The sequence below is a fragment of the Pinus tabuliformis genome, chromosome 1_2 (assembly GCF_031772625.1).
Source record: "Pinus tabuliformis cultivar Carrire ecotype Pingquan chromosome 1_2, CPIR1, whole genome shotgun sequence".
Taxonomy (NCBI): Eukaryota; Viridiplantae; Streptophyta; class Pinopsida; order Pinales; family Pinaceae; genus Pinus; species Pinus tabuliformis.
In genome coordinates, this window is record NC_142298.1 from 800,575,879 (window position 1) to 800,586,070 (window position 10,192).

The 10,192-nt window shown below is 38.9% G+C and overlaps 1 pseudogene; it reads left to right on the top strand.

The window, feature by feature from the left end:
* The first annotated feature begins 1,825 nt into the window (after positions 1–1,825).
* LOC149208320 (F-box protein At-B-like) lies at positions 1,826–5,668 on the top strand (annotated as a pseudogene).
* Positions 5,669–10,192: the final 4,524 nt, after the last annotated feature.

The window sequence follows — 10,192 nt, forward strand, 5'->3', positions numbered from 1 at the left end:
CTGTACAGTTTGGCAGGGAAATTAATGAAATGATGCAGCTATAATTCATGAGATTCACGTGGTATGAGTTTAGCACATGTCTCTTCTTTCTGTTTCATATGTATTTCGTTATGTTTTACCGTTCATTCATAAACATTTCCAGTTGAATGTTTTTAAGTAAGAAAGGTAGAATACAGTTTATATGCTCTTCCTTGTAAAGGATTCATACTTTGCGTATCTTCTTCTGTTTGAAAAGGATTCATGTATTATGCCCTTTTCAGCTTCTCAATAGTCATTCCACTCCATATTATTTCAATTTGATTGCTAAAATTCCTACCTATCTTGCCCCATGAAATACTCTGTGTCTTCGAGTTAATTTCTCCGCTCATGCTGCCCTTTGTCCCATACATCCCTAAAAATTCAGTCATTCATTAAATTATCTCTTTCATATTTATTTACTAGCCTAAAATTAGTATTCATTTTGAGTCATCTCAGACCCTATTGTTTATTTTTACTGAGTGTGACCTGGAGAGAGCCCTCTCCTGTCCTCATAGGGCTAGCTACGAGGCTGAGCGTGGTTTTTGGTTATCCTGAATTTTTCCTTCCTTCAGCCTAAGGTAGATTTAGGCTCTAACATAGTGGCGACTCACTAGGGAGAGATTGTTTGTTTGTTAGTGTTATTCGTTTTATAAGCTACAGACGGAGCCTGAAGTTACGCCAGGTAGCTTTCGAAACGATTTTGCTATGCATCAGCGAAGTAGATAAACACTGCTTCAGTCAATCTCCGGTCTAGCTTGTGAACGTGACATCTAACCTCTTAATTTCCCTAGTACATATATCAAGTTCAGATCTGATGGTTGATGGTGGACAACGGTCAAACATAAGAAGGCTGAAATCATTCACCTGGTGACTCCCGTAGAGACTCCACTAGAGAACTAACTCTTTGTTTGAGAAAATGGAAGGATCTTACACAAAGTTCAGGTATCCAAAGTGGAATGGTATTCAGGATCTAGTATGCTTTCTTGTAAATTATTTCTTGGATGTTCTTGAAGCTACCCTGAAAGTTTTTCAGAATTTGTTGTATGATAGAGGTGATCAAAATCTTCAATCAACCTATTCAAAAAGTATAAATACTAAGTTTCCCTTTGATCCTGGACACCTTACTTTTCCCACATCTTATGATGATTCTCTTCAGAGTGATGAGCCTAAAGAAACCAAAACTGAACCCGTAGCTCTTGTATATACTCTTACATCTTTTATAGTCCCAGACAGGTATAAGCCTCTTATTTTACATGCTGTTCTTCATGCTTTCCCTAAAAATTATGACCTATATCTACCAAGATTTGACGGTGAATGTAAGAATGTCAACGTTGAGAAGCATGTGCAGAATGTTGAGTCTTTCCTTGACCTTTTTGAAGTTGATGAAGAGGATGTTAGTATTAGGCTTTTTGCTCTTTCTTTGCAAGGCAAAGTCAAGAGTTGGTTCAAAACCCTGCCTGATGCGAGCATCTCAGATTATCAGCAGTTCATCAAAGTTTTCCTCGATAGGTGGGTGGTCAGACAAAACCCTTTCTTGATTATAGAAGAGTATAACCAGCTGAAAAGACAACCAGGGGAGACAGTACAACAGTTTTCTGCCAAATTTAACCAAGTTTATTATTCGATTCTAGTTGATATAAGGCCTCCTCCTAGATCTGCTCTCTTGCACTACCCGGGTGCCTTTGATCCGAAAATGGAGTTTCAGTTGAGAGAAAGGAATCTTGCAACACTTGAAGAGATGCAGAACAGTGCAGTAAATGTAGAGGCTCATTTGCTGATCAGAAGGGCAAGGTTGAAGGAAGAAGAGATGAAAAACGTGGATCCAGAGAAATCGACACCTTCAGAGGAAAAGCTTGACATTTTGGTGAGTGCAGTAGAAGAGATGGTGCGGAAAATGATTGCAAAAAATGAAAATGACGTTCATGAACAAGTTGCTGATCCAAAACATTTTGTTTCTTATCCCAGTTGTCATAGTGATTGTTTTATAGATCATCTTGGAGAAGAGAGATCTGTTGATTTGACATGTATGCTTGATGATGTCTTTTATACTGATGATTTGCCTCAATTTGATCAGTATGATGATGATTATATTCTCCAAACAGAAGCTAATCTTGTAAACAAACAAGCAGCTAGTTTGTGGGAGGAAGAAGTTTACTTTCAGCAGCTCTGGTATAGTGATCAACTGATGCATATCAGCTATGACAAAGACGAGGAAAGTTTAGCAAATTTTAAAGTAAGTGAAGGATCTTTACCTTTTTTTTTAATTCATTTCATTTCATCAGAGACAACTTCCATGCAATTCAAAATCAATTGTCGACAAGTCTTGATTTGGACCATCTTGAGGGCAATAAAAACCTTGGTTAAGACTTCTCGTATTCAGATTTCCAGCTCTGAAATGCCATTAATTGTCAAGTTTCACATGAAGACATGGAAGCTGGCACATATGATCAAACGATACAGGATGACTCCCTACCTTCTGTTTTGAATCATTTCAGTTTTTGAAGGGTAAATTGCATAGTAAATCTTCAAATGAACAGCGTGTAGGAAATCAACAATCTCTTAGTTTTAATGTTGAGGATGAAGGCCAGATTAAAGATGAAGGTGTGGTAACCGAAATATATGATTTAATGATGCAAAAGGATTCTGTACCCTTTTGTTTCGAAGCATTTCAGTTTATAAGGAAGAATATTCGTAATATCTCTAAAGAAAAAGATGAACAACCGGTAGGATGTCATACAGTTGTAATGGATACATCACAACAGTCTTCTCAAATGTTTGATGATCCTATTGCTCGTGTGTTGAATGATGTTTGCTGTAAAAGTTCTTCTCCATTAGCTAACCACGTGCCAGAAAATAATGTTGATAATAATCTTATTCAAAAGTCCCCTTCATTGTCTTGTTTAACAGATTTTTCATTACAAAGCTCACACCAATGTTTGCAGTCATATGAAGAGATTGCTAAAGGAGACTTTTGTTCTCTTTGGAATTAGCAACAGAGTTTGGTTATTCACGAAATTCAGGATCCTTTTGGCAGCTTGCTGCAATCACCAAAGAAAGACAGCACAGATGTGAGGAAAATTTCAATATCCAGCTATGAAGATTACTTGGACCAGAGTAGTAATGTGTTAATGGAAATCCATAGCTATGCTTATTAAGATCCTTTTACAGTATTCTTGAAGTCATCCAGTCAATTCATGCTTTGCAAGTTTATCAGCAGTCAACTTGATTCCGACTTTCCATGGGAATTGTCGTTCAGTAGTGTTCTCTTGTTGTTCCTAAGCGAGCACTTGTGGAGAATTCAAATAGCAGCCAGGATGCTTACATGGTTACATTGGTTGTTCCATTTCACTTGATCGAGTGGTTAAAAGAACACTTAGAGTAGGTTTTTTAGTTATGTTTTAGTCATGTTTGGTTTTATTATGGTTTTCAATTTTAGTTTTGAGTCAAATTTGCAGTCAATAAATGAGTTAACAAATATTGTGTGGTTTTGTCAAGTCATTGACTCCATAGCCTAATGGATGCAGGCATTGTCTGCTCTCCCAAAGATTTGCAGTTCTTGGCACCTCCAAGGAGCCACCATCCCCATTGGAGCCAATGTTAGAGTCGGTCTGTTTATCCCTCCATCAGAGATCATTTTTCTTATTGCATTTCACTTTTAGGTGTCTCATTCATCCATTCATCTGCATTCCGTTAGGGGCATGCCATCATCTGAAAATAGGAAGGGTCTTTTTACTCATGTCCCTCATGATTATGTATCTGCTGGTTTGTGTCTGAATCATCAAAGTTCATCATCAAATCAATTTTACAGTCATTTACAGTCATGGATGGTCTTTTGGTTAGCAAAGAGTCTTAGGTCTAGGGTTTCACAAATTTAGTCTTCAAAATGTCAAATAATACCAGCAGACGCATGAGGGAGGTTTCCAAATAAGTTTTTGTCGCAAAATTTGATCATGACTTTTCTTCAAAACTCTGTTTTGAATAAAATTGTCATTTTTTCCTTTGTAATAAATTGCCATGTATATTTTCCAAGTTTTTCAGTTGTTAATATCTCCAGGCGTAGCTCTGGTCACCTTTGCAAAAATTCCAGCCATCTATTTCTGTAAATAAGACAAAGAAGTACATCATCAGTCCGAAAATCATAAAGGAAGCCAAACAGAGTTAGAGTGTAGTGTCAAAGGGTTCAGAAATTGCAAAGGTGGGTGTGCCCAAATCAAAAATCAAAATCCTTGTCATAAGAGATATGTTTGTGTTCCAATAATCCAATTTCATGCCAAGATACATCAGTGAAACCAAGACAAATCATGGAGGAGTGAAGAAAACACATTGAAGGCCGAAAATGTATTGCAGTTGCAGAGCGCGGCGCATAGGCTGAGTGTCGTGGCGCATTGGTGAGGCGCGGCGCACTGGGCCTCAACATTCAGTGCATTTTTACAAGGGCGCGACACATTGGTGAGGCGCGGTGCATTGGGCATGCCGCGCAGCGCATACAACCAGAGGCCCGAAAACGGTCAAAACTCGCTCAAATTGCTCAACAACACCCAGATTTGCCTCGTTTCAAGTAGGAAGCTATTCTTGATAAGAAGGTATTGAGCTATCTGCTTTCCGATAATGATTCAGTTAGGAATCTTACCATAAATTGTAGCCGACTGGATGACTCAGCAACATACATTATTGCTCTTTCACACCTCAAAGAGCTGGTTCTATAGAAATGTTCCAATTTCTCTCACAGCCTTTTTGTTGCACTGGGGCAACATTGCCCCAATCTGAGATTTTTGTTTGTCGAGTTGTCATACTACTGAAGGCATCGGGCCCTTCAAAACTACAAATCAAGTCTCAAAAAACTTTTTGATGGTTGCCACTCTTTGGAATCCTTGTGCATCAAGTTTGAAGGGGCACAATTTGATTCTTGCATTTTTGAAGCGACAGTATCTTTCATGCCCATGACAGTAAAATACTTGCATCTGCAACAAGTAACAGAAAAAGATACAAGACAATCATTACACGGTTGGGGTATTCAAAGGATAGCTGCTGTCCCGGGACAAAATGGGATTCCCTTCTCAATGGGAGTTTCCTTCCAAAGTATACAGTCCTTAACACTTGTTGTAGATCATATCACAGATGACCTTCTGAGTTCTATCACACAAAATCTCATTCTCTCGGTTAATTTAGATCTGAGGGATGCACCTCTAGGAGAAATAATAGTGGTGTGCAGTCTTTGGGTTCTTGCAATTATTTATGTCACCTCTCCCTTTCCTGTAGCAGAGTAAATTATCCAGCATTTTTTAGATGAGTAAATGACATGGGCATGTTTCTCATGCCTGAAGGTTGTAAAAACATGGAGTCCATCAAGCTCGGAGGATTCTATAGAGTGAAAGATGCTTGTTTTAGTGCGCTCATACATGCTTGCAAAAATTTGAAAACTTTTGAACTCTATAACACATTTCATTTGTCTAATGTGGCTTTTCATGATCTTCTAGCTACTTCTCTTTCCCTTGTGTCTGTCAGACTAATCTCATGCTGTCTTTTAACTAGTGAATCAGTGGAACACATTACTCTCTGTGCAGATCTAGAGGTGCTTGACCTCACAGGCTGTAAACGTGTAGCAGATGATGGTAAACGTGTAGCAGATGATGGTAGCAGATATCACTGATACTGGAATGTCCATCTTAGGAGGTGGAAATGTTCCCTTGGTAAGAGCAGAATGGATCCTGAGGAATAATTTGAGATCATCATTTATAATTAGATTTGGTCTGTTGTTTGAGGATTTGCGAGGACCATTGTAAGGGCTAAAAATGGCAGGGAGATACCAGTTGCTTTTGTGGTCAAAGTCGATGGAGAGTGTTGAAAATCTTGTTGGATATGTGTTCCCCAATATTAAAGGAGAAATTGCAACTGGAATTGGCGGAACTCAGTTTACCTTCATTAAAGGCGAAATCTTCCTTCAAAGCTATTTTTATTAAAAAATTGGTTTTTATTCAAACAACAAAAGGAAAAGTGAAAAGTCCAAGACCGAAAACCTAAATTTAAAATGAAGATATCTACCACAACAGAGAAATAGGATTGGAGGCCTATTTTTGTCTTCAGTTACGATTCAGAGGGTCTACGCTACAGGTTCTGCTTCCTCATGGGTCATCAAATAGATTTCACATGTAACGCAACTCTTTCTTCTTTGGCTCTTGTTTTCTATCTTTAAGTTTTCAGTTCTTGAGCTGTTGTAACGGCTCCTCTTTCTGTCAATATATATTCTGGAAAATTGGTCCTATTTATTGAAAAGGAAATCATTTGTAAAGTTTGAGTTCTGGGAGAAGTGTGGAAGAAAACTCAGCGTTTCATTGTACAGTTTGGCAAGGAAATTAATGAAATGATGCAGCTCTAATTCATGAGATTCACGTGGTATGAGTTTAGCATATGTCCCTTCTTCCTGTTTCATATGTATTTCGTTATGTTTTACTGTTCATTCATAAACATTTCCAGTTGAATGTTTTTAAGTAAGAAAGGTAGAATATAGTTTATATGCTCTACCTTGTAAAGCATTCATACTTTGTGTATCTTCTTCTGTTTGAAAAGGATTCATGTATTATGCCCTTTTTAGCTTCTCAACAGTCGTTCCACTCCATATTATTTAAATTTGACTGCTAAACTTCCTGCCTATCTTGCCCCATGAAATACTCTGTGTCTTCGAGTTAATTTCTCCGCTCATGCTGCCCTTTGTCCCATACATCCCTAAAAATTCAATCATTCATTAAATTATCTCTTTCATATTTATTTACTAGCCTAAAATCAATATTCATTTTGAGTCATCTCAGACCCTATTGTTTATTTTTACTGAGTGTGACCCAAAGAGAGCCCTCTCCTGTCCTCGTAGGGCTAGCTACGAGGCTGAGCGTGGTTTGTGGTTATCCTGAATTTTGCCTTCCTTCAGCCTAAGGCAGATTTAGGCTCTAACACGCACTATAAAATGTACACGAACCATTCCTTTTTGAAGTACCTGGTCAATAAGCCTGTGTTGGGGGGGATGGGGGGGATCTATAGATGGTTTCTTCTTTTATAGGAGTGTAATTTTGAAGTGATAGTTAAGCCGAGGAGATTGAATGTTGGACCTGATCACCTCTCTCGAATCGAGAATGGCGAAGATCCCACTAATATTGATGAAAGATTACCTGACGCGTAGCTCTTTGTTGTTAGAGTTGCAGATAAGCATTTTGCAAACATTATTTAGTTTTTATCTATTGGCGTAGCTCCTGAAGGTTATATGCCATAGCAAAAGAAGGAATTAGTTGTCAAGGCCATAGATTTTTCCATGATTGTAGGACACTTATATAAGATGGTATCAGATAAAGTTTTACACTGATATGTGCCTAAATATTGAAGACACCGTATTCTAGATTAAGCCCATGTTGGTGTCGCTGGAGGACACTATGCAGGTAAGGAAACTGCGTAGAAGATTCTGCAAGTAGGATTATGGTAGCCGATGGTACATAAAGATTCTTAGTACTGTAGTGCGTGCTATGTATGCCAAAGGACTGGAGGCCATCGCAAACGGATGAACTTCTGTTAAATACACAAATCACGATACAAGCATTTGATAAATGGGCAATTGACTTCGTTGGACCTATTCAACCACAAGGGAAGAAGATGGGAACATGTTATATTATCACTATGACAAAGTAGCTAACTAGGTGGGTCAAGGCACAACATGTGAAGGATTGCAGCGCGAACACTACTGTGAAGTTTATATTCGAATTTATTCTATCAAGGATTGGATGCCCAAATATTCTGATGAGTGATAGAGGTTCACGCTTGTTGAATGAGACAATTGCGGATTTAACAGAAGAGTTCCAGGTGTACCATCAGAAGATTACACCATATCACCTCTATGTGAATGGGACTGTCGAAGCTTTCAACAAGATCTTGGAGAATGCCTTAACAAAGGTCTACAATGTTAAATGGAATGACTAGGATGTGCGCATACCAGCAGTTCTATGGGCATATAGGGCGACTTGTAATAAATTGACTCGGAAAACACCATTTTGACTAATTTATGGACAAGAAGTAGTGATGCTGAGGGAATACATAGTGCCCAACCTAAGGATTGCATCAGTAACCGAGATGGCATATCGTCACGTAATGGAGGAACACCTAGCACAACTACTTGCATTACAAGAAGATCGATTTTTGGCTGGATTTCATCAGCAAGTTCAGAAAGCTAGAGAAAAGCCATGGCATGATCATCACATAAGAAGCGTACTTTCAAGAATGGAGATTTGGTCCTGATGTATGAAAACAAGTTTACCAAATTTCCAAGGAAGTTTCAGAAGCATTGGCTAGGACCGTATGTCATTAAGGATATTTTGGATGGTGGCACAGTCTAGCTCGCGAAGCTGAATGGGGAAGTGTTTCCTGGCAAGGTTAATGGGAGTATATTGAAAGTTTATAGGGATGATCCCACCCCTACGCAATGACTACATGACAATAGGAAAGTCTTAGTACTTCTGGCAGTTGAAAGAGAGCGTAAGGCTATAAAATAATCTGTCGAGGAAAAATTATATCGAAGAAGGACAGATGCGCGATGTTTAGGAAAATGGCGTAGGTGGAAGATGAGATGAGGTAGCTGCGCTATAAGGAGGAGCCCCACGTAGCCTGCCCAAAAAGTGACCATTGAAACAACTACAATTGATTTGATAGCGAATTTGTCGTTAAAAGGAGTAGTGGAAATTTATTTAAGGAGCATATCTATGAAAATCTGCTGCCAAATTCGCATTTATGAGGAATATCTGAGGGGGAACACATAGTTTGAATTTGAAATGGATTATAAATATCGCACCCCACTCCACATTTGGACACTTTGCTTCTTGAGAATTCGTTGTGTGTTTTTGTGCTTAAATAACCGAGTGTGTTGCTACATGTCTAGTTACCTGATTTGGGAGGAAGTTAAGCAAGAATATTTGAAATGAGGAGTAGGGAACATCATGACATCAACACCGCCAAGCCATGCTACAACACCCAAGTCGCCATGGCGAAAGCCTACTACCTCCGCGTCAGGAGAGAAAAAGTAGCAATAGTCATAGAAGACCCCAGTTCGGAGATCACCAAGGAAAATTCCAACTGAATAGAGAAAGAAGGGAAAAATGGATAAAAACAAGTAGCCATGTTGGATTAGTGGGTCCTGACTCAGGTTCAAAGTTATTTTTTCCAAACAAATCCCTACACTACTGGCCCTTTCGGCATCAATCCGCGGAGCGTGGATTGAAGTCTCACCCGAAGCAGTATGGGGGGATGTTGGAACCAAGTTCCTACACCCAGAGATGAGCGTGATGTCGCTTTATGCCCTAAATCTACCCTCGTACAATCGTTAAGTCTTTAGGGCTTATCGATATAACTACCTTTAATCAGCTTCTATACCTCCGCGAATGTTTACGACCGCCTTTGGTGGACCCTGAATATGTGAATCAGCTACTTACGCTCATCAAAGATTACTCTTAACCTAGTACTTACTTAGATCGGCTTAAGTGTTCGATAACTTTAACATGAAACACGATATTCTTCATGTAAACAGTTAACCTCAATTGTGTTCATACAACAATGCAATTCATGTAAAGTCACACATCAACACAATATTATTTCATAAACCCATTCTTCATCATAGTATAAAACACATTCATTTATAACAGAAATAAATAGACAAAAAACAGGAATTTCTAGAATAATATCCTTATTAATACTCCAGTTCTACTTACAAACTCAATACTTCCCTACACAATCAGCTATAGGGGTCCGTGCACTCAACTACGAACTCTACTTTAGGCCTCTACGCACATAGTTGTAGAGCCTTTCTTCCTACTTTCTTCGCTATCTCTTATGACTTCTCCCATAGACAATCTTCATTACTTGTCTTAGACATCCTAAGACACACCTATTTATACAGTCGCATGGTCCGCGGACCATGGGTAGATCTTCAAAAGCTGACTCAACTTACATAAAAGAAGCGTAAAACCCTTTATGACACTTTAGCTACCTATGCGCTCTGCGACCACCACTTGCGGAGAATTTACATTTTATACAACAAAACTTGGGATTTTTCCCCAAAATTAACCCTAGGGGACCCCATCCCAATAGGCCCCCAACACAAAGATCATGACTCGCCCTCAAGTCACTCTACTGGCACAGAGATCTT